Consider the following 24,384-nt stretch of genomic DNA (forward strand, 5'->3'; position numbering starts at 1 on the left):
GCGGGGATGGTATGGTGGGATGGATGTGTTTGGGCCCATAAAAAGATTATTAGTGAAGGATCAGTGCAGATACTAGAACTTTTGGCCATACTTATGGCCTTTGAAAATTGGAGCAAAGAACCACTCAATGTTATAAGTGATTCCAAGTATGCTGTGGGCTTGGTGAATAAGTTGGAGAGAGCGATGCTTGGAAGAATTCACAACCCTAGATTACAACAAATACTTTTGCGTCTTTGGCATCGACTTGATGGGAGAAGGGACAGATATTTTGTGGGGCATTTAAGAAGCCACATGGGCCTACTGGGATACTTAAGTATAGGGAATGAGCAAGCGGACACTCTAGTAGGATCCGTGGTAGTACCGAATCAATTTGAGCAAGCCCGTCTATCTCATGAGTTCTTCCATCAGTCGGCAAGAGCTCTTACTCGACAATTTTCCCTACCCATCTCTCAGACCCGGAGTATCGTGGCCTCATGCTCAGAATGTAATAAACTAGCCCCTGCTTTTCCTATTGGGGTCAATCCCCGAGGCTTAGAAGCATTAATATTATGGCAATCAGATGTAACTCAATATAATCCGTTTGGAAAACAGAAATATGTTCATGTATCTATAGATACGTTCTCTGGGGCTATTTGGGCCACGTCCCATGCTTCCACCAGTAGTAAGGATGTAATCAAACATTGGCAGGCATGTTTTGCAGCACTAGGTGTGCCAAAAACAATAAAAACAGACAATGGAGCTGGGTATATTGCTAGGCGTACGCAAGCCTTTTTGCAATTGTGGGGAGTAAACCATAAAACAGGGGTGCCGGGGAACTCTACAGGCCAGGCCATTGTTGAGCGCACTCATGCTACTTTAAAAGGAATGTTAGATAAGCAATCATGATGTGGGGAGGATGCTATACTGCAGACTCCCGCTGGGCGACTAGCGAAGGCTATATATGTATTGAACTGGCTCCAACCTATTAATACTGTTGATAACAGTAATAATGTTCCAATACAAAAACATTTAGGGGGTACAGGGATGGAAAAGGAGCAAGAAAAACCAAAGGTAAGGTGGTTTGATTATGCCTCTCAACAATGGAAAGGACCGGTACCATTATTAACCTGGGGTTGGGGTTATGCTTGTGTCTCCCTTGACGCAGGTCCTCGGTGGATACCCACAAAGTGGGTCCGGCCCTGTATTACAGAATCAACGAAGGATGAAACTACTGCTTCTATGGATAATCCTATGGCCTCTATGGCTAGTCTCTTCTCTGCTTACTCGCATTGATCCCCGTCAGAACGTATGGGTCACCTGGGCGAATCAGACAGGGCAATCTTCATTTTGTTTATCTATGGCAACACCCGCGGACCCTTTTAGTACGTGCCTTATAGGTTATCCGAGTATAGATTTAAATGGATATTGAGGGTACATTAGCAATGATAGTGTCCTTCGTTCAAGTGATTTTAATGATACTTATATTAATGATACTTGTTATCGATTATATAATGGGACACCAGGGCAACAGTGCCCGGGGGTTGTTTGGAGTTTATTGCAAGGAACGATAATAAATTTATTAAATCAATCACTGTTTAACCCACCCCAAGAACTCACATTATTAGGATCCTTACCCGCAACAATAAACGATACTCATAATCATTCAATGGGGTGCATTGAATTAGGTGGACAATTCCCTGTATTGTATTCTCAATATGGGTGGAAAATGAATGCTTCTATGTTTTCTAATATGCAAAATATTACGCCAATTGCCTCCTTTGTGGCAGGAAATTATTGTCAGCAAGGAGGGGCCAACCTAGGCTTACAATTGCCACAAAAGGGTATATGGAATAATGGATCAGCAAAGGCATTACCACCAGGGACCTTTCTTATTTGCGGAAATCGCGCATGGCAGGGTATCCCTAGTTTTCCCATAGGAGGGCCATGTTATTTAGGCCCCTTGACACTGTATGCACCTAACCGTAATATGATTAAACACCAAAGCAATCGCACTAGGCGAGCATTGGAGGATTTTACTCCTGATTGTAAGGATACAATAACCTTTTGGGATACTCCTTCAAAAATATTTGTGGCATTTTTAGCCCCTGGTGTCGCTAGTGTAAAGAGTATAGTTGATTTAGAGAAATTGGCTTGTTGGAGTATTAAGCAATTTAATCTAACTTCAGAAATATTGACTGCTTTACTAATGGATGTAGATAGTATTCGTTATGCGGTATTACAAAATCATGCTGCAATTGATTTTTTGCTGTTAGCCCATGGGCATGGATGTGAGGATTTTGAAGGTATGTGCTGTTTTAATTTGTCTGACCATTCTCATTCCATCCATGAATTACTAGCATGGTTAGAACAAAATCTTCATAAATTAACAAAGGAAACCAATCCCTTATGGGATTGGTTGTCTAAATTTGGATGGCCCGGCTGGGTAACTTCGTTGTTACATATTATAATAATAATGGGATTTTGTATTTGTATTTTTTGTTTATGTGGTCCTTGTATAATCCAATGTATGCGTTGGGCTATATCTCGCATGGTTTCTGCTGCCTTTAAAAAACAAAAAGGGGGAGGTGTGGGAGATGGAGACTATCAAATGTTCTAAGGAAGGATTTGCCAATGGAAAATATCAGAATTTGGCAGAACATAATGCTACCCCACGGGTCATGAGAAACGAAGTAAACAAGACTATAAAAGTTAGGAATTTGGCTACACTACAAAGCGAATAGCATGAGAAGCGACTTTGAGTCTCCAGCACAGTAGAAGAATGAAACACTAAGATAAGAACATTGGATAATGAATTGTAAAAAAGATAAACAACTATCGTGTATATATGACAGTATAATCAGAAATAAAGTGCTTTTTACCAGCAACTGTCTCAGTTGTGCTGCAAGCCGGCCTGCTAACAGCGACAATTTGCCACTGGCAAAGTTGCTTTGCTGCTATGGGCGTTCCGGCCACCATTAAAACTGATAATGGTGCTGGTTACATATCCCGCCATACGGCTCATTTCCTTGCTCGTTGGGGTGTGTCCCATGTCACCGGGGTTCCCGGTAATTCCACGGGTCAGGCTATTATTGAACGTACTCATGCTTCCCTTAAATCTTTATTACTTAAACAAAAAGGGGGAGTAACCCCTGACCCACATCCAGATGCACTTGAGCATACCCCGCAGGCCCATCTGTTAAAGGCATTATATGTTTTAAATTGGTTACAGCCTGGCCAACATGACGCACCCCCTGCGTTCCGGCACCTCTTTGGGTTGACCCGGGATGAACAAATTGCCCGGCCCCAAATGCGCTGGTTTGACTATCGCCAACAGATGTGGAAAGGGCCGGTGGAATTGTTAACCTGGGGAAGGGGATATGCTTGTGTTTCTACTGATGCAGGTCCCCGGTGGATCCCGGCCAAGTGGGTACGTCCGTGGCTACAGCAACCTCGCTCGCCCTTGAACCCGGCACCTGGAGAACAAGATCCCGCGCTTGGAGAGGAAGCATCAGAGGAGGTTGTGCTTGCGGCCATATCCTGTTTATTTCCAGAATGAGGATCCGATCCATTGAGGAGCGCCTGGATGAGTTGACTTCTCTCACTGAGCACATCCGTCAAGATACTGGGTTTGCGGGATTTTGGGACTGGCTTACAGGGTGGTTGCCTTCTTTGGGATGGCTTCGGCAATTATTTGGAATTATAGTTTTTGTAAGTATTGGTCTTATTTGCCTTTGTTGCTGTCTGCAATGTCTCCCCTCCTTGTTTGATATATTCCGTAAAATGCATCGCTCCGCCCCCGTTAGGTCACCCCTGTTAATGAACGAGAATTGGATGGAACTACGCAAGTGACCGGTGGTCCGTGTATCATGTGATAAAAAGGGGGGAGATGTGGGAACATGGTGTATCTGTGAGCTAGTTAAGAATATTTATGAGCTAGTTAAGGTCGCGGTGAACCTTTAATGAACTTTGAGAAAGAGTTACAGGCTGGAACGTGACCCAGGCAAACTGGCAACACCAGACTTTGTTGACAGCAGATAGCGGGCAGCTGTGCTCCAATCAAGAGGAAGGACGCACGTGCATAGCCCGTGCTGAGGCTGCTCGACCAACGAGATGTCTCCGTGACCGGGTGATGGACTTTGGAGGGGGTTGAAAATATTATGTAAAAGGAGTGTATAAAAGCAATGAGAAAATAACAGATAAACGGCTTAGCTACAACCATATTGGCTGTTGTGCTTTGTCCGGCTCGCATGAAAACCCCACAATTCACTCCTGGCGGGGAAGGCGGACATGTTTCCACTATCACCGTCCTTTCATGGTCTCCACCAAGAAGGGCCCCTTCAATTCTCAAGTAATCTGTAATGGGTAAAATTTACCCCTTCTGTCCCAGCTGGGTGTTTAGACTGTCCATCGTAGGCGGCACCTGCCCCTCACCACTGTGTCTGAGATCCAAAGCAGGTGGACTGACTCCAGCGTGCATTTTAAGATAGACCCAGGGCTGTTGCTCAATGTTTGGGTAGCAGAGCAGTCAGGTACATATCCTTCCACATGTACTAGGTAAGGTGAGTGTGCCTGGTTCACATGCAGGGACCTTCCACACAAAGATGGGCTACAAGCCGTCAGGAACAGTATCCCCAATAATGTCATGGCTAACCTGGTGGCTGAACTTTGTGACTTTGTCCTCACCCATAACTATTTCACATTTGGGGACAATGTATACCTTCAAGTCAGTGGCACTGCGATGCATACCCGCATGGCCCCACAGTATGCCAACATTTTTATGGCTGACTTAGAACAACGCTTCCTCAGCTCTCGTCTCCTAATGCCCCTACTCTACTTGCGCTACATTGATGACATCTTCATCATCTGGACCCATGGAAAAGAAGCCCTTGAGGAATTCCACCATGATTTCAACAATTTCCATCCCGCCATCAACCTCAGCCTGGACCAGTCCACACAAGAGATCCACTTCCTGGACACTACGGTGCTAATAAGCAATGGTCACATAAACACCACCCTATATCGGAAACCTACTGACCGCTATTCCTACCTACATGCCTCTAGCTTTCATCCAGATCATACCACACGATCCGTTGTCTACAGCCAAGCTCTACGATATAACTGCATTTGCTCCAACCCCTCAGACAGAGACAAACACCTACAAGATCTCTATCATGCATTCCTACAACTACAATACCCACCTGCTGAAGTGAAGAAACAGATTGACAGAGCCAGAAGAGTACCCAGAAGTCACCTACTACAGGACAGGCCCAACAAAGAAAATAACAGAACGCCACTAGCCATCACCTTCAGCCCCCAACTAAAACCTCTCCAACGCATCATCAAGGATCTACAACCTATCCTGAAGGATGACCCATCACTCTCACAGATCTTGGGAGACAGACCAGTCCTTGCTTATAGACAGCCCCCCAATCTGAAGCAAATACTCACCAGCAACCACACATCACACAACAGAACCACCAACCCAGGAACCTATCCTTGCAACAAAGCCCGTTGTCAACTCTGTCCACATATCTATTCAGGGGACACCATCATAGGGCCTAATCACATCAGCCACACTATCAGAGGCTCATTCACCTGCGCATCTACCAATGTGATATATGCCATCATGTGCCAGCAATGCCCCTCTGCCATGTACATTGGTCAAACTGGACAGTCTCTACGTAAAAGAATGAATGGACACAAATCAGACGTCAAGAATTATAACATTCAAAAACCAGTTGGAGAACACTTCAATCTCTCTGGTCACTTGATTACAGACCTAAGAGTGGCTATCCTTCAACAAAAAAGCTTCAAAAACAGACTCCAACGAGAGACTGCTGAATTGGAATTAATTTGCAAACTGGATACAATTAACTTAGGCTTGAATAGAGACTGGGAATGGATGAGTCATTACACAAAGTAAAACTATTTCCCCATGTTATTTCTCCCCCCCACCCCACCCCACCCCACCCCACCCCACCCCCCACTGTTCCTCAGATATCCTTGTTAACTGCTGGAAATAGCCTACCTTGCTTGTCACCATGAAAGGTTTTCCTCCTTCCCCCCCCCCCTGCTGCTGGTGATGGCTTATCTTAAGTGATCACTCTCCTTACAGTGTGTATGATAAACCCATTGTTTCATGTTCTCTGTGTGTGTATATCAATCTCCCCTCTGTTTTTTCCACCAAATGCATCCGATGAAGTGAGCTGTAGCTCACGAAAGCTTATGCTCTAATAAATTTGTTAGTCTCTAAGGTGCCACAAATACTCCTTTTCTTTATGCAGGTACTCCTTTTCTTTATCCTTTTCTTTATCTATTCTTTTGTTACACTGACCTATGCCTTTGTTACTCAAGACCAGACTACGGCAATGTGCCAAGTGAAGCAAGGCTGACACTCATCTCAATGGCATTTCTGTATGTGACTGTCTGTCTGTAACATGATAGCTCTTGACTGCTACAGCCGATAAAGTCCAACATTTCAGGGAATGTTCCAGACCTCAATGAGCAGAAGTCTATTGATTTGGGTGAAAACTGGAAAAAATGAAAGGGCTACACTGGGGACACACAAAGCCCTTGGGCATCTGGTTTGCAAAGCCAACAGCTTCAGCCACCTATGTCATTGTCCACAGGGCAACGTACCCCTCATCTCATCTCTGCTGATCCTTCCAATGCAGATTTCAGATGCTGACACCCTAAAAGAAAAGAAAGAAACAAAGGAAAAGGGAAAAAAAATATAAGAATGGTGGTGGGAAAGGGGAATGGGAAGCCCTGGGTGGAAAGGGGCAGTAGGGGTGCACACAGAGATCCTGGCATGGGCGGAAGAATAGGGACAATGGTCTGGGGAAATGCAGGGACACAAGAGAGCCCAAGCCATGGTTGGGAACGGTAAAATGGGGGTACACAGAACCTCTGGGGGGGAGAATGGGGGACCATGGATGGGGGGGAAGAATGTATGAGGAAAATAGGGCATACAAAGCCCCTGGCTTGGGGAGAGATTGACAGACCATGGTGGGGGGCAGGGGGCAACAGGGGATACAAAGAGGCACTTGCATGAGGGAGGAGGTGGGGTTTTTCCAGAGTCCCTGAAATAAAGGGGGAAGGAAGAATGGCAGACAGGGAGTTGGGAGTATCGAAGAATTCAAGGAGCCCTCGGTGAGTGCGGTACACTCAGCCTATAGAAGGAACAAAATGGGTGACCCTGTAGTGTAATGGGGCTACACCTTGAAATCACCCTGCATCTGAAGCTGGTGTCAAATGCACTATCCTGATAAATGGGAGGGCCTTGATGCTGAGACCATATTGCACCAGCGCTCCAGGACCAGCTGTAGGATCTTACTGACGAGCAGACTGGTGTCAGGATAAACCCTTTATTGTGGACAGAACTAGGTACAGAAATGAGGTAGTGGGATTTCCCACTGTTGTGAGTAGCTGCATCCTGCCCTGCCCTTGGCTGCTCTGTTTCTGGCCCAGCAGGAGATGTCACAGGAAAGCAGAAATGGCAGCTAGAGGGTAAAAGAAGTGTGGCACTTATTCACTTCCTGGAGGAATTACTCTACACCACAGCAGCTACCTGTGCATGAGCTTCCAGGTGGAATTCAAGGGGCTGGTTTTGGCCTTTAAAGGCCTAGATGGTGTGAGCCCTGATGACCAAGAGTCCTGCCTCCCTCCCTGACCATTCACAGGCAGCTTAGATCAATGGAGGTGCTCAGCCTGAAGTGCCCGTGACATAACCAGGATGGCAGTGCTGACAAGCACCTTCTCTGTGCAGCTTGTATTGTTCTGGCATCCATAGAACTTGCTTTTCAGAATTGTTATGTGAGATTCAACCAAAATGTCTAGGTATTACTGGGCTGCATCTCTTCTCATGGCTCTCAGGAGCTGTTCTCCCTCCCTGCTGTGTAAACCCCTCAGTTACTTGTCATGTCTTTCACAGCTGAGCTGTACTTATGTAGTGATTTTAATCTCTCCTTGTCTGTCAATGCCTATAGGCTTCTTCCCTGTTTAGTTTTCACCCCCTCTGAATTCCTGTCGGTTTGGTGATACCTTTCTGGCACCAAAATGCCTCTTCTGGTGGGCAATGACCTAACTGTGGTCTCACAGAGCCTTCTAGAATTCCCCCTACCACTTTGCTAATTCATAAGGTCTCTGTGCACACAGCCCAAAATTACATTTGCTTTATTTCCTCCGCATCTGCATTGCGAACTCTTATCCATTTTGCTACTCTCTCTCTCTCTCTCACACACACACACACACACACCCGAAGTCTTTTTTAGTGCAATTGCTTTTCTAGTATTTCTCCTGCACAGACTACCTGCTCTGGACTCACTCTCTTTAACTGGTTAGCTTGTATAGGTGGCCTTGTCCTCCAATGGAGATGGGGAACCAAGGACAGCTGGTGATGGGGATGGAGCTATTTTATGGGCCAGGGGCTAAATTCTGCTCTCATTTACACTCATGAAAAGCCAGAATAACTCCACTGACTTTGGTGGGGTGATTCTAGATTTATAATGTGCAATGAGAGCAGAATATTACCCTAGGCATCTAGTAGGAGGTGCTGTGATAAACAGGACTTTACAAAGTTTACCAGATTCTTGGTCAATTAGTGGCAGATCTCAGAAATATTCTTTAGGTACAAGATCATCCTTTTCCACAATCTCAACTGGCTTAATGGCTCAACCTTTCTTGTAATAAAGTGACTGCCTAACGTGCACATAAAACAAGCATCTTGTCTCACTCAGCCACTAGGAACATCACAACTGCCAAAGAAGAGATTGCCACAGAGACTACATCCTGACTCTCCCTGAGCTGCTCTGGTCTGCAGTGAGGAAATTTCCTTCTTGAGGTCACATCAATCTCTGCAGGCCATGTCACCCCATAAAGAGCTGCTGCAGTAAAATGGGCACCTCTTGCTTCATCCGTGCCGATTCTCCCTTTGAAGACATGATGACAGGAACAGACCCTGTATCTCTAGGTCTCTGACACGGCTGTGCTGGGAACTGCAGGGACACCTCAGCTATAACACAAATTACTTCCCTCCTGGATGAGTGAGGTGCTAAAGAAGCACTCAAGGAAGACAAGGGTGTTGTGGAGAAGCTAAAGGAATTCTTTGCATTGGTCTTCACTGCAGAGAATGTGAGACAGATTCCTGCATCAGAGCTATTCCTTTTAGGTGACAAATCTGAGGAACTGTCCCAGGCTGAAGTGTCATTAGAGAAGGTTTTGGAACAAACTGATAGATTAAACAGTAGCAAGTCACCAGACCCATATGGTATTTACCCAAGAGTTTTGAACGAGCTTTGTTATGAAATTGCACAACTGCTAACTGTGGTATGTAACCTATCACTTAAATCAGCCTCTGTACCAGATGACTGGAGGACAGCTAATGTGACACCAATTTTTTAAAAATGCTCCAAAGGCAATCTTGGCAATTACAGGCTGGTAAGCCTAACTTCAGCACCAGGCAAATTGGTTGAAACTATAGTAAAAAACAGAATGATCAGGCACATAGATGAACACAATATATGGGGGAAGAGTCAACATGGCTTTTGTAAAGGGAAATAATCCTTCACCAATCTATTAGGATTCTTATACAGGGTCAACAAAACTTGTGGACAAGAGTGATCTAGTGGATATAGTGTACTTGGACTTTCAGAAAGCCTTTGACAAAGTCTCTCACCAAAGGCTCTTAAGCAAAGTAAGCTGTCATGGGACAAGAAGGAAGGTCCTCTCATGGATCAGTAATGATTAAAAGATAGGAAATAAAGTGTAGGATTAAATGGTCAGTTTTCATGGTACAGAGAGGTAAATAGCAGAGTCCCCCAAGGATCTGTCTTGGGACCAGTGCTATTCAACATATTCATAAACAATCTTGAAAAGGGCAAAACTGAGGCAAAAATTTTAAAAAGTGGCAAAATATCAGATGATACAAAATTGCTCAAGATAGTTAACTCCACAGCAGACTGTGAAGAGTTACAAAGGGATCTCACAAAACTGGGCAACAAAATGGCAGATGAAATTCAATGTTGATAAATGCAAAGCAATGCACATTGGAAAATATAATCCCAACTAAATATACAAAATGATGGGGGTCTAAATTACCTTTTTCCACTGAAGAAAGAGATCTTGGAGTCATTGCAGATAGTTCTCTGAAAACATCTGCTCGGTGTACGGTGGCAGTCAAAAAATCTAATAATGTTAGGAACCATTAAGATATGGCTAGATAATAAGACAGTAATATCATGATGCTACATATATCCATGGTATACTGACACTCTGAATACTGCATGGAATTCTGGTCGCCCCATCTCAAAAAAGATAGATTAGAATTGGAAAATGTTGAGAAAGGCAACAAAAATGATATGGGGTATGGAACAGCTTCCATGTCAGAGAAGATTAAAAAGAGTGGGACTGTTCAACTTAGAAAAGAGACGACTAAGAGTGGATATGACAGACATTTATAAAATTGTGACTGGTGTGGAGAAAGTGAAGAAGGAAGTGTTATTTACCCCTTCACAAAACACAAGGATATGGGTTCACCTAATGAACAGGGATGCTGGAACAATTTTTATCATGGGGGTGCTGAGAGCCATTGAACCAAACTGTAAACCCTGCAGATAATGGAAATCACTTCAAGCCAGGGGGTGCAGTAGCACCCCCCGCACCTGTAGTTCCAGCACCTATGTCAATTTAATTAATAAGCAGCAGGTTTCAAAACAAACAAAAGGAAGAATTTCTTCACACAATGGACAATCAAACTGTGGAACTTGTTGCCAGGGAATTTTGTGAAGGCCAAAAGTATAATTGGGTTCAAAAAAAGAATTAGATACATTCCTGGTGGATAAGTCCATCAATGGCTATTAGCCAGGGTGGTCAGGGATACAACTCCATGCTCTTGGTGTCCCTAACCTCTGATTGCCAGATGCTGCAAATGAATGACAGGGGATGGATCACTCAATAAATTGCCCTGGTCTGTTCACTCCCTCTGAAGAATCTGGCACTGGCCACAGTCGGCAGACAGGATACTGCGCTAGATGGACCATTGGTCTGACCCAACATGGCCGTTCTTATGTTCTTTTGCTTACCCTGGTTTCAGAAACCTGCACCAGCCTGCTGGGGGGAGGGGAGGGGTGATGGAAACAACTTCCCTGTTGCAGCAGTTTCAGAAGACTGATGAGTCAGGGAACCCTGCTGAGCTATTTAACCCTGGATGAGCCTACAAAGGACTCCCAAGGGATGGGTGAACTAGGGAGGAGTACTGCATTTAGGTTGTTTTTTAAATCACCTCTACTCTCTGTCTAGTAAGCAAAAGACAGTCGTGTGAGACTTCTGAGTAAAGTCCCCATGTGAGACATGCTTCACTGGTACCACGTGCCTCTGAAGAGAGTTAAACTGTCACCCAGAAAGCTCATACCTTCAGTGCAATTCTGGGAGTGTGTGTGTTTAAGCTACACGGTATTGCACAGCACTGGACTTAGGGGCCTAAGCAGGTGGGCTGAGGGGCTCCACTTCTGTGAAGAGGAAGCAAAATGAGAAGTCAGAGCTTGGGAAATGTGCCAAAGAGGCCAAGAATGGTGTAGCTGACAGGGTTACTCTGTAGTGTCCCCTTCAGGCCACGCATAGTCTCCTCTCCTTAGTCTGCAAAGTTTGGCCACCTTTTTTGAGTCAGGGTAGCCTGTGCCATAAGCTTGATGTCAGTCACTAACCAATCAAGTAGAAAAACAGCAACCCAGGACTCAGCTATCTTCCCCTTTCAACACAGAGGGAGTGTTGTGAGGTTGATGCATCCATCTCCATGGGCATCAGATTGAGAAAGATGAAAAACAGGGTTACGGCTCAAATGGCCAGAGTCTTTGCGGCTGCCCTTGCCTTCAAGGCAGTGTGGCCCAGTGGTCAGTCTATGTGACTGTCCTTGAGCAGTAAAGCATGCTCCTTGGAATGGTGACCACACCCCATGGTGAGTGAAGTGTGGATTAGGGGGAACCCGGGCCCACCATACTCAAGTCCCAACCCAGGGCCCGGAAGAAACAATTTTCCTACATTCAGGCTCGGTCGCTCTTTGGAACAGTTCCATTCCCTGGGTAGCTTCCTACCCTCACTTCCAGCGTTGGTAATCTCCTGGGGTCAACAAACTCTTCTGCATCATCCTCAGCAGTCAATTGGGTGTCTGCAAGAGCCTCAGCACAGTTGGCCTCTGCAGCTGGGTGCTCCTGCAGCTTCCTGGCAGGAGCCTATAAACACACGCCTACTCTCCTCTGCAGTCAGTCCAGGCTGAGATGAACTTCTCCCTTTTATACCTTGTCTCCAGTCTGAGCATGCCCAGCAGGGGCGAGGGGGTGTGGCCTCTTCACCCACAGAGCGTGGTTATCATTAGCTGGGCCAGTGCAGGGTTGATATACCCCATCACAGGGGGAAAAGAAACCTTCAAAATGTAAACATTTAGTTGCAGTGCTTAGGGCAAGGCCTTAAGCTGGGCCCAGGTTCTGGGTTAGTCCTGTGGAGTTCCTCCTCTGTCCCAATCCATCTCTTCACCTGAGCAAAAGTAGGCAAACCTTCTTAACAGGCCTTCTGGCTCCCAATTTGTCAGTATTTTCTCCTGGCCCTTCGAAGCCTCTGGAGAACTGTCTTGGTGGTTGCCCAGTCTGAGTGGATTATTTCTGCAAGGGTCTGTTCTAGCTCCAGCTCTTTTCAACCTGAGAGAGCAGGTTTCCTGCATCCCAAATTTATATTTTTTTGGATTAGCACTGACCTTGCCTTTTTCAGTGATTGCAACACAGAATCCATCTGACTGCCCAATTGTACTAAAATAACTACATCATTCAAAAAGGCTGCTGCAACCTGGCTGTGATGGGGTAGGACTTGGTCCCTAAGCCTCTGGAATGTGGTCAGGGACGAGTGCAGCCCAAAAGACATAGTCATATATTGAAAAATTCCAAGATGGGGGGCACATGCTGTCTTTTCTTTGGAATTGGGAGCTAGGGGTATCTGCCAGTAACATTTCATTAAGTCAAGTGTGGTAATGTATTTAGTATTTTCAAGATGTGCAAGGAGTTTGTTGATGCATGGCATGAGGTAGCCATCAAATTGAGATACTGAGTTAAGCTTCGTGAAGTCCATGCAAACCTGAGCAGTCCCATTGGATTTGGATTGGGACCCTGAATCCCTGGACTACACCATGCGGTTGTTGACTCCCCAAGTGTTGCCAAGGTCTAACAAGACCTGTATCTACTGAATCATGGAGCTGCTAGGAATGCAAGAATCACATGTTCTAGTTTTACCTCTGGGCTGGTTTGAATTGGGTGTTCCATAAAATATGTTTGCCCTAGCTGTTTGGAGAATATCATGTTGTAGTGAATTAATTAATTAATTGCTGGGAGTGCTGAAGCAACCCCTTTACTCAGCTCAGAAAGTCAAGAAGAATCATTCCTCCAAAAATGGGTACGAAGAATCCACAACTTCTCAAAACAATATAGGCTAAAGACTTTCTAAAAATTATTTAATTTTAAAAGTGTTTTGAGAAATCTAAACTTTAACTGTAAAGAACGGCATGGACTTTTGAAAACAGAATTTCATTTCTGGTAGAATTCTAATAAAATTGAAGGAACAGCACAGAAAACAGATTGAATAAAACGAAGAGTTAAAACTACTAAGTGTAAGTCTAAACTTACAGATGTTCTGAGCATCTCCCACCACAATGACAAAGGAAATATAATTGTAGAGAAAGAATTACAACTCTAATGCACATATGCCTTAACAAACTATGTATGTCATAAGATGAAGAGACTCCTAAGGTACTGGGAAGGTACTGAGCCAATGAAAAGGTGACAGCAACCAACTTTGAATCTAAACGCGCTTGAAAGAGGTGTGTTTTCCTGTAATTGAATGGAAATAGGAAGAAGAGCATGAGAACTCTAAGCAACTCCCAAACCCCCACGCACATAGTCTCTGCTCCCCCACTTAACCAGCAAGCACCTCACAAATCATTTGAAAGACTTACCTCTAATTCCATGCCAGTGATTCAGATCTCTATGAAAGGAGAGTCCATGAGGCCTTCTCAACTGTCTCAGTGTGGACGTTGCCTAGCTGCTGACCAGAAGTTGGCTCTGCTTCAGCCTGCTCCACTGTCTCAGTGTGGACCTTGCTCACAAGCTGAATGGAAACTGAGTTTCTGTGGCCTACTGCCTGAGTCTGCCATGTCTGAGGGCGGTGGGGAGCAGAGGTGTTGTCCTTCAGACTCACCTCAGAAAGCCAAAATAGGTGGGTTTTTAAGCAGTGTTGAGGAGAAAAATCTTCCAAGCCAATGAGATAACTGAAGGAAATTTAGTTAAAAATCCTGTGAAAGCTCTGGAGTCTATTCCATGTCTGGCTTGGAGGCAGAGAAGTCTGCGGAATTCTTCTTAGGGGATGGCCCTAAGCTAAGGCACACAGCAAATATCTGTCTGCCCCCTGTTTGCAAGAAAACAGGGAACACCCCATGGTGAAGACTCGCTGACCTGGGGAATCTCAAGTAGGAGTAGAGAGTGTATGTTACCTCTGCATTTGGCACTAGTGTAACTGCTGCAGGAATATTGTGTCCAGTTCTCATGCTCTAAACAATCTGCTCTTGGAATTGTTTTGGGGAAAGTTGTCTGGTGTGTGTTATGCAGGAGGTCAGACTAGAATCTATGACATGGGTGGGTGAGGGAGGGGAAATGAGAAAAGGTGAATCATTCAGGAACAACAGATGGAATAGGAATAAAGAGACTGCAGCTACAGGTCCCCAAGAAACCTCTGGAAGTCAGCCACACCAAGGAGTACAAGGATGCTCAGAAAAAAGAGGGAGAAAAAAAACCCAGCAGGACAGACATGAAAGCAGATGGAATGGTCCAGAGACAGAAGAACATAATTAGAGTATGCATGAAAGCATTTTTCTAAATAATGGATATCATATTCTGATATTGCTATGATGATGATGTTTGTAGTAGAGAGAGAGAGAGAGCGCGAGCCTGGAGCACTGGGCCTGGTGCAAGACTTAAGGCCTGAACCAAAGGCTGTGAACCAGAGCAGGCCTGGCCTTGGCAAAATAACACCATACTTGATATTTAGGTAAATACTTTTCAAAAGGCTAGTACAGATACACCTCAATCTAGTAGAAGATCAGATGGGCTGACAGAACAATGAAGAGGGATGTTTTGTCCAAAATATCAGGAATAAATAGATGTCATGAAATACGTAAGGTGGTACATAAGTTGTGTATCCCAGTTGTTTGTCTCAGTCTATAAATGTTGGGGTACCTCAGCTTGACCCTTTGTGCGGCCTGGGAGACAGCAGAAAGTCCCACAGCTGACTGAGCCACTCCTTGCCTCTGAACACTCATGTTTTTGTGAACCTGTAACCAGGGTGCTAGGACTGTGCTTTCAGGGCAATAAACCTGGCCAAGGGCCTTTGTCACCAAACAGTGCCTGAGGTCTTTCTTTATGAGTAACATTGAGGTCGGCTAAATTAACATGCTGCACTATCTGCTAATACTAATAACATTGACACCTCCTGAACAGAAGCATGGAGCAGCCTGAACAGCGATACCAAGGCAACGACATTCCAGCCTTCAGGACTTAACAACAACAGGATATAGTTAAACAGATATTGGGGCCATGCAGCACCTACAACAATTCACATGGAAACAGTATAGTTTATGGCTGAAAAGCCATATAAAGGAGTACCCTCATTGAAGTGCACCTCCTTGTGGCTGTATGAAAATCAGCCAGTACTTACTTTGTGCCAGGGCTTGCCAGGGCCAGTCTACGCTTGGCAGTTCATAGCCCCGACACCTTTGGCCTTGGTGCATCAGTTATGAAAGTAAAAAAATTGCTTGAGCCCTGACACCTCTTTCATTACATATTAAGCACTGGAATTAGTTCTCACCCTGTCTGGCACTGCCTTCTGTCAGTTGCTTATGCTCTGGACCTCTCCCCCTTTCCTCTGACTCAGGATGCTCCCTCTTCATGACTCAGCCTTCCAGATAGGTTGCTACATTGTCCTCCTCTTCCAATGTGACAAAGTCCCCCCAGACAAGCTGTCCCTATGCCATCTCAGGCAGTCTTCTGTTCCAACTCTAGGTCCTGCACCACTTTGCCAGTGGCTGGTAGGAGAAACTGGGCCTGCCTGCTATGCCAAGTTCCAGCCCCTGGACTCTATGACTAGCAAGTTAGGTCTGCTCAGTCTCATCTCCAGTTATTGTTTCCTTGAGTTCCTTCTTACCCCATTGCCTATTTCTGAGTTTACTACCAGAGCTTCCTCCATGTCCTGAGGCTACTTCATCTCTCTAGGCCTCTTGCCAGACTCCCCAGTCCAGGGCAGGATTACTGTCCCCCTGGATTTCCTCCTTGATCCTGGCCATCGCCCTTTCCCTCTAGGGAGTGACTGCAGCCCTCCTCGCTGCAGCCCCTACGTGCTCTCACTGGCTTCACCTGATATTAGGCTCTATGACTTCCTGGTTCCCCTCCAGGTGCAGAATTTAACGTTAATATGCCCTTCCTAGTCCACAGATCCCCACTCAGAATTTCTATGGGGTGGCCACCCCATGACACCACAGTTAGAGCTGGTTGAAAAATTTCTAACAGAAAGATATTCTATCAGAAAATGCCAATTAATCAACAGTGAAACATTTCAGAGGAACGTGTCAATTGTGGCATCTCTGCCAAGTTCCCTGCCAGCTTGCCCACCCACCTGGCTCCTAAACAACCTGACTGGCAAGCTGCCAGGGCTCCTGGGCTTCCAGACTCCTTAGTAGTCTGGGCTCCCAGTATCCCTTGCTCCTCAGCAGCCCACCTGGCAAGGAGCTTGGCAGCCAGGGTTTCCAGCTCCTTGTCAGTCCACTTGGAGGATTGCTACAGCAGCAGGACTCCTATGGTCATGGCTCCATGGAAACCAGTGTTGGGGACACCGGGCATGGCCACTAGGTAACTCAAGGGGATGGAAGACCATGAGTGTCGATGAAGCCCCCTCACTCTAGGCCCAGATGGCCCTCCCCTTCCCTTTTCTGCCTGGAAAGGCTCAGAGCCTTCATGCTGAGAAATTTGCAACAGTGTATTGCAGGCGCAAACTGGCTGGAGCAAGATTAGGTCAAGCAGGACAGGAATGTTAGATAGTGCTGAACAAACAACTCCATATATGGGGGAATAGATGATACGAGGAAAAAGGGGAACTGGCTGGTATACCAGATTGGCTATATGAATACTTAGGGCAGCTTGCTATTGGATAAGCATGCTAAAGAATGAATGTATAAAATATGTGTAACTGCTTGCTGGTGTGCAGGATTTGAAATTGTTGTCTCCCTGTACCGCCTGAAGCTTCAAATAAACTTTTCTACTTCTCCACCCCATTGTAATTATTGGGCGACGCACACCAGGCAACGAATCCAGCTGTTGCCTGCCTCGGGCATTTTGTGCAAGCAACAGTTTTTGGCGCCCAACGTGGGGCGAGAGGCTACAACACAAGCCTTGCCCGGATCCCTTCCGGGAACCGGCGGTTGAGGACTCCAACCGACGCCCAGTGCACACCGGTGTGATTCCCAGGGGCCTCGGAGGGGCATAGCCCAACCAGCCCCATAGGGCACAACGGTGCAACGCGCCTGATAAGTGGAGAAGTGCTGCGGGCGACGGTGGGGAACCGGTCCTTCGGATAAGGTAGGAACCTTTTGAAATCCGGATTGTCTGCTCTGTTTTGAACCTGGGAACGCCAAGAGTTACCCTTTAGGCATGGGACAGGGACAGAGCTCGGGAGGGAGGGCACAGTGTATGCCCCTAGAGTGTATCCTAACAAATTGGAAGGTATTTGGATCGGATCCGATGACTAAGAATAAATTAAAACGACACTGTACTGTTGACTGGCTTCAATATCAACTAGAGGACCAGGAGCGGTGGCCACCAGGAGGGTCAATTAATTACAATACGATTCTCCAGTTACTTTTGTTCTGTCAGCGAATGGGGAAATGGAATGAACATCTGTATGCGCATTTGTTTTTGGCTTTGTGTAATCGATCAGATGTCTTACAGCGATGTAATTTGACTCCGACTGGTTCAGTAGTGGCTAATGTTAGTCCCCAGACCCCCACCCCAACTGAGATGGCAGGTCCGGTGTCCCCTTCGGCCCCCATGCCCCTACCTGATAGGGCCCCTACAGTGGGCTTATATCCTTTACTTACTGAAACTAAGATCTCCCATACTGGCATGGGTGCGCGTCCGGCCACGACTATGCAGGTCTATACCCATGTGCCCTTTAACCCTATGGATTTGGCTGCTTTCAAAATACAGGCAGGGGAGTTTTCCACCAAACCAAGTAGGTTTATTTCAGTTTTTGAGGGCTGCCTTAGCAGCTATAAGCTGGATTGGGACGATTGCAACATCCTCCTGCGCACCTTATTGTCTGAGGTCGAACGACAACAGGTCGTATCCAAGGCAAGGGAGGAGGCACAGAGACAGTACGACCAGGATCTTAATAATGTCCCTGACCCGGATGAGCAGGTCCCCCGAGTAGACCCCAGGTGAAACCCAAATGATCCTGCGGGTATGACCCGGCTTACCACCTATAAGCAGTTGCTTTTGCATGAACTCCGTCACTCGGCTGTCTGACATAATAGTTGGGCAAAACCATATGAGGTAATGCAGGATCTAAAGGAAAGCCCAGGGGCCTTCCTACAGCGTATTCGGGACGTTATTCGACAGGATACCAATGCAGACCCCAATAATCAGGAAACTGAGGCAATCATTAAGGGAATTTTCATGAGCAAAGCAGCCCCTGATATTAAGAGAAAGTTACAGAAAAAAAGAGGATCTAATGGGCATGACCATGGCACAAATCTTAGAGACTGCAAACTGAGCCTATAGTCTAAGGGAGGCATAAAAGGAGAAAGAGCAAGTTAGAATGATGGTAGCGGCGGTACAGGCCAGCACTACGGGAAGTGGCCGGGGAGGAAGGGGCCATGGACACGGACGTCCGAGCCCGCAGGAGAGACGACTGGGTCGCAACCAGTGTATCTTGTGTAGACAAGAGGGACACTGGAAGAATGAGTGCCCAGAGAGGAATGGAAAGGGGGGCGCCCCTATGATGGCAATGGAGGAACAGGAATAGGGGTGTCAGGGGGGACGGACCGCCCTGCCCCTGGAACCCCAAGTAAAGATGTGGGTGGGAAGTTCGGAAATAGACTTTTTAGTGGACTCTGGAGTGGCATGAACTGCCGTGAATCGACCCCTTCAGTTGCCGGTAGCGGACTCCCTTACCGTGGCGGGTGCCACAGGCAGATGCACCAAGTGCCCAGTGTATGCCCCAGCGGATACGCTTTGGGAAATAGGACTATATCTCACAAGCTGGTCTATCTCCCCGAATGCCCGACGCCTCTGCTGGGACGGGATCTGCTTTGTCGCCTAGGCGCCACATTGCAGTTTACTCAAGACAAAATAATCCTTACCCTACCCCCCGAGAATGCATGGATCATGACCCTTACAGTTGATCCCTCAGCTATGCAAGCCCCAGAATGGAGCCTGTGGGAAGACCGGGTATTCCCTCTAGTGTGGGCAGCGGGGGTCCCAGGAAAAGCTACCCATCAAGTCCCTGTTAAGGTTCAGCTCCTGCCAGGAAAAGGCCCGGTGCGAGTTAAACAATATCAAATTTGCGAGGGAAACCAGAGAAGGTTTACAGGACACTATAGATCAGTTCCTAACATGTGGAATCCTCCGGGAATGCCAGTCAGCCTGGAACACTCCCATCCTGCCCGTACGAAAACCTGATGGCACGTATCGCTTGGTACAGGATCTGAGGGCAGTTAATGAACAGGTTAAAACTCTGCACCCCCTGGTTCCGAATCCGTATACCTTACTGGCTTCTGTAGGAGGCCAGTATACCCATTTTTCGGTCCTCAATTTGAAAGATGCATTCTTCGCTATTCCCATAGATACCTCGTCCCAAGAAATCTTTTCTTTCGAGTGGGAGGACACAAAAAGGCTTAAAAAGCAACTGTGCTGGACAGTATTGGCCCAGGGATTTAAAAATTCCCCTACCCTTTTTGGCCAGGCTTTGGTCAGGGATCTGGAAGAGTGGAACAACGAGGAGGGGGCTCTTCTTCTTCAATATGTAGGTGATTTGTTAATTGCTACAGTGGGCCTAACCCCATGCCTCAAAGCCACTGTGGGTCTCCTGAATTTTATTGGGATATCGGGTATCAAGTATTGAGAAGCAAGGCTCAAATTGCCCTCCCGATGGTACAATTCCTGGGGTTCCACATAAGGCAGGGGGAGCATCAGCTTTCCAATGAGAGGAAGGAGGCTGTCTGCCAGGTTTCTGTTCCCATTCATCGTAAACGCCTCAGAGCCTTCCTGGGCATGGCGGGGTTCTGTTGGATATGGATCCCGGAATTTGGACTGTGGGCTAGACCCCTGTATGATTGTGTAAAAGGAGCAGATCATGACCCCTTCTATTGGACCCCAGAGGCCGACAGGGCATTTAAAATCTTGAAAAAGAAGCTGATGGAAGCTCCAGCTCTGGGCCTCCCAGATCTCACTAAGCCGTTTCAGCTGTATGTACATGAACGAAAGGGGGTGGCCCTAGGAGTGCTCACACAGTTGTTGGGAGCATGAAAACGTCCCATGGCCTATTTCTCTAAGCAGCTGAACTAAGTGGCAAAGGGATGGCCAGCGTGCCTGCGGGCAGTTGCAGCCACAGCCCTGATGCTGGCTGAAGCTGAGAAACTAACTTTGGGAGGGACAATACAGATATATACCCCTCATATGGTCCAAGCCTTATTGGATGCAAAGGGAGGCCTTTGGCTCACCCAGGCTCGGATGGCTAAGTACCAGGCTAAACTTCTACAAAACTCTGAAGTCACCTTACAGTCTTGCCCCTCCCTTAACCCCGCCACCCTCTTACTGGAGACTGAGGAACAGGAAAATGATTGTTTAAAGATCATAGATGCCCAATACTCTAGCCGCCCGGACTTAAAAGATATACCCCTCCTAAATGCAGATCATGAGTGGTATACTGATGGTAGCAGCACTGTGATAAATGGGCAAAGGAGGGCGGGCTATGCTGTCGTAACCCTCCATGACACTGTGGAAGCCAAGGGTTTGCCCACTGAGACCTCTGCCCAGCTGGCTGAATTAGTCGCCCTCACCCGTGCGCTTGAACTGTCAAAAGAAAAACGGGTCAATGTTTTTACCAATTCAAAATATGCCTTTGGAGTGCTACATGCTCATGCTGGCTCATGGAAGCAAAGGGGAATGCTGACAGCTCAAGGCTCCGCAGTCAAGTATGGGCCCCAAATCCTCCGGCTCCTAGAAGCCATACAACTCCCCTCAGAAGTGGCGGTGGTACACTGTAAAGCCCATCAAAGGGAAGATCAAGATGTGGCCAGGGGTAACGCCCCGGCAGATAGAGAGGCTAAGAATGCTGCCACCCTGATATCCCCTCAGACTGAGAATGCCCATATGCATGCCCTTATCCCATCCGGGGGGGAGCTTCCAACCCCCCAGTACTCTGGAGAGGAGAGACAGCTAATCAACAAACTCAGTCTCCAGGAAAAGGAGGGATGGCTCCATTCCCCGGAAGGGAAGGTCCTTCTACCAAAGGGCCTGATCCAGCCAGCGTTACAGAAATTACATCAAACCACTCATGCTGGCAGAGAAGCACTTATCCAACTAATGGAAAAATACTTTATAAGTTCTGGACTCCAACCCCTGGCTACCTAGGTACAGACGGACTGCTTAGTCTGTCAAAAGAATAACCCCCAACCAGAACATCCAGGGCCACCTGCTGCTCTGGAACCCACTCCGGGCCCCAGGCGGGTGTGGCAAATAGATTTTACTGAGTTTTCTCGGACCCAAGGGTACAAATATCTCCTTGTCTTAGTGGATCAATTCAGCGGATGGCCAGAAGCCTTCCCATGCCGCAATTGCACTGCCAGGACGGTGGCCCTTAAGTTTGTTAAGGAAGTCATTCCTCGCTTCAAACTTCCCCAGTGAATGGAATCTGACAACGGAACACACTTCACATCAAAGATCGTCCAAAGCATCTCGAATGCCTTGCAGATTCCCTGGAAACTCCATATGCCCTGGAGACCACAAGCCAGCGGCGTAGTAGAGCATACCAATCAAACCCTTAAACAACATCTTTCAAAAGTGTGCCAAGAAGCCTCCCTGCGATGGTCTGATGCCTACCCATTGTCCTGCTCCACATCTGCACTCTCCCAAAGGGTAGATTAGGGCTTAGTCCCTTTGAAATTATGTTTGGGAGGGTATGGCCTATGAATGGCACACCGGTTCCGTCAGGGGAGTGGGAGCTGGGTAATGGTTTTTTGTCTCAGTATATGTGTTCCCTGTCTGCTGTTCTCTTGTCTCTTCACAGGTATACTAAAGACTCCCAGCCTCTTCCCTTGAACTCTCCTGTCCACTCCTTACAGCCCGGCGATTCTGTGCTTGTTTGCATCTGGAAAGACGAGCCTCTCCAGAAAAAGTGGAAAGGACCCTACATTGTCCTGCTAATCTCCCATACGGCGGCAAAGGTCAAGGGACACAAGAACTGGATCCATCACTCGCGTCTGAAGGCAGTACCCACCCCTTATCAGCAGAGCAGTGGACTGTCCACCCTGTTAACTCCTCATCTAGTGATGATCTTGGGCTAAAGTTACTGTTTAAAAGACACAAACAGTGGGCACCTTAGCACCAAAATGGGCCCACTCAAAAACTGAAAACCCTGGACCGGGAGGACCCCGGTAATAATTAATCATATAACTCTGTTATTTTCTATGCTGTTATTTCTAAACTGTGCATATCAGGAACATAATTCCTTTGTTTTACTTGCGCACCATGTTGCTACTTTAACAAACCAAACTGATTGCTGGGTGTGTGCTCCGACTCCACTTTCCCCCAGAACAGGAGTGCCCCTTGTCATGCTGCCCTTAACCCTAGCAGAATTAGCCACCACCAAAGAGCAGGAAAGTAGAAATCGAACAGACTCACTGTTCTGGGATAAGATCTCTTTGCAGCAAGCTACCTACCAGGATCAGGAGTATTCAGTTGCAGTGCTCACTGAGGGAGTGTTTTGTTTTACCTGAAACCAATCTGATTACTATATGCGCCCTGGGGGAAGGAGCTCCTGTGTTATTACACAATGGGCCGATGGATATTGGATAAAAACCAAGAGGGGAGATCAACAGTGTGGATGTAATGGTTCCTCCCCTTTTGGGGAAACTCTTACAAATGATCCTTCCACAAAAAAAGGGTCAGGAAATATAAACTGCTGTTCAGTTAATATTTCCACTATAGCAGGCCAATGGTGGGTTTGCAGCAGTCCTTATGGTGAGTGCAATTTGAACTGCACAATTAGGAATACCCCCCCTTGTACCCACTCGGAAGGATGGGAAGCCTCCCTGGGGGCATATGAATTGTTTGGCAAAGCGGCCTTAAATACCCCAGGAATCCCTCTAAGAAACAGTCCTTACTGGGCCCTACAGGGTCACTATTTTGTATGTGGCCGAAAGGCTTACAAGGTATTGCCAGCCAATTGGACAGGTAGCTATTATATAGCTTATGGAGTTCCTCATCTTTCAATAACCACCACACTGCCCAAAGGAAAGATTAGGAATACCCGAGATATCTCTGTTAAGTCACGAGAAGAGACCCTGCGGCGACTCAATGTGGCCTTGGAGGGCAATGCTAAGAATCCCCTCACAACTGAAAAGCTTACAGGGTGCTCCATACTGGGAATTGTGCCACTGATTACCAGGCCAGCCATAGCATGCATAGGCCGCTATATTGTAAGGCTTCAAATGGTGCTTAAAAAAGTAGCCTTAGAATTAAAGGACTCAATTCGTGATCTAGGGTCAGCAGTAGTAACATTAAATAAGGAGGTACAGCAGCTCAGAAAGTATTCCCTCCAAAACAGGCTGGCCTTGGACTACCTTTTGGCATCCCAAGGGGGTGTTTGTGCCCTTGTCGGGTCCCGATGTTGTGTATATGTAAATGACAGCAGTTATGAAATTTATGATAAGGTGGTACAGGCTGAGGCCCATGCCCGAGCTGAACCACAGGCTGCTTATACTGCCCCCGAGAGTGATTGGTTGCAAACCTTGTTTTCAGGCTGGGGTTTGTCATCTTGGCTTGGTGGTTTATTTAGTCTGTTGTTGAAAAGTTTTCTTCCTGTCTTAATCATACTAATGGTGTTATGTTGTGCAATATCATGTGTCAGAGCCCTTGTAAAAAACATGGTAATGCATTCCCTTCAGGGCTACCACAAAGTGCTTATGCAAAGTCCCCTTATAAAAAGATAAGAGCCCAAGTGAGAAAACTCAGAGACAAGGCTGTTGAGTATTCTCAAAGTAGGGAGTTGTTGGGGACACCGGGCATGGCCACTAGGTAACTCAAGGGGATGGAAGACCATGAG

General features: G+C 46.7%; 1 long non-coding RNA gene across 1 annotated transcript; it reads left to right on the forward strand.

Annotated features, from left to right (window-relative positions):
- Positions 1–17,264: 17,264 nt before the first annotated feature.
- Positions 17,265–22,780, forward strand: LOC119859346. Its single transcript, XR_005294188.1, has 2 exons — positions 17,265–17,639; positions 22,403–22,780. It is a non-coding gene; the product is annotated as an uncharacterized LOC119859346 (long non-coding RNA).
- Positions 22,781–24,384: the final 1,604 nt, after the last annotated feature.

Source organism: Dermochelys coriacea, chromosome 7 (genome assembly GCF_009764565.3).
Source record: "Dermochelys coriacea isolate rDerCor1 chromosome 7, rDerCor1.pri.v4, whole genome shotgun sequence".
NCBI lineage: Eukaryota > Metazoa > Chordata > Testudines > Dermochelyidae > Dermochelys > Dermochelys coriacea.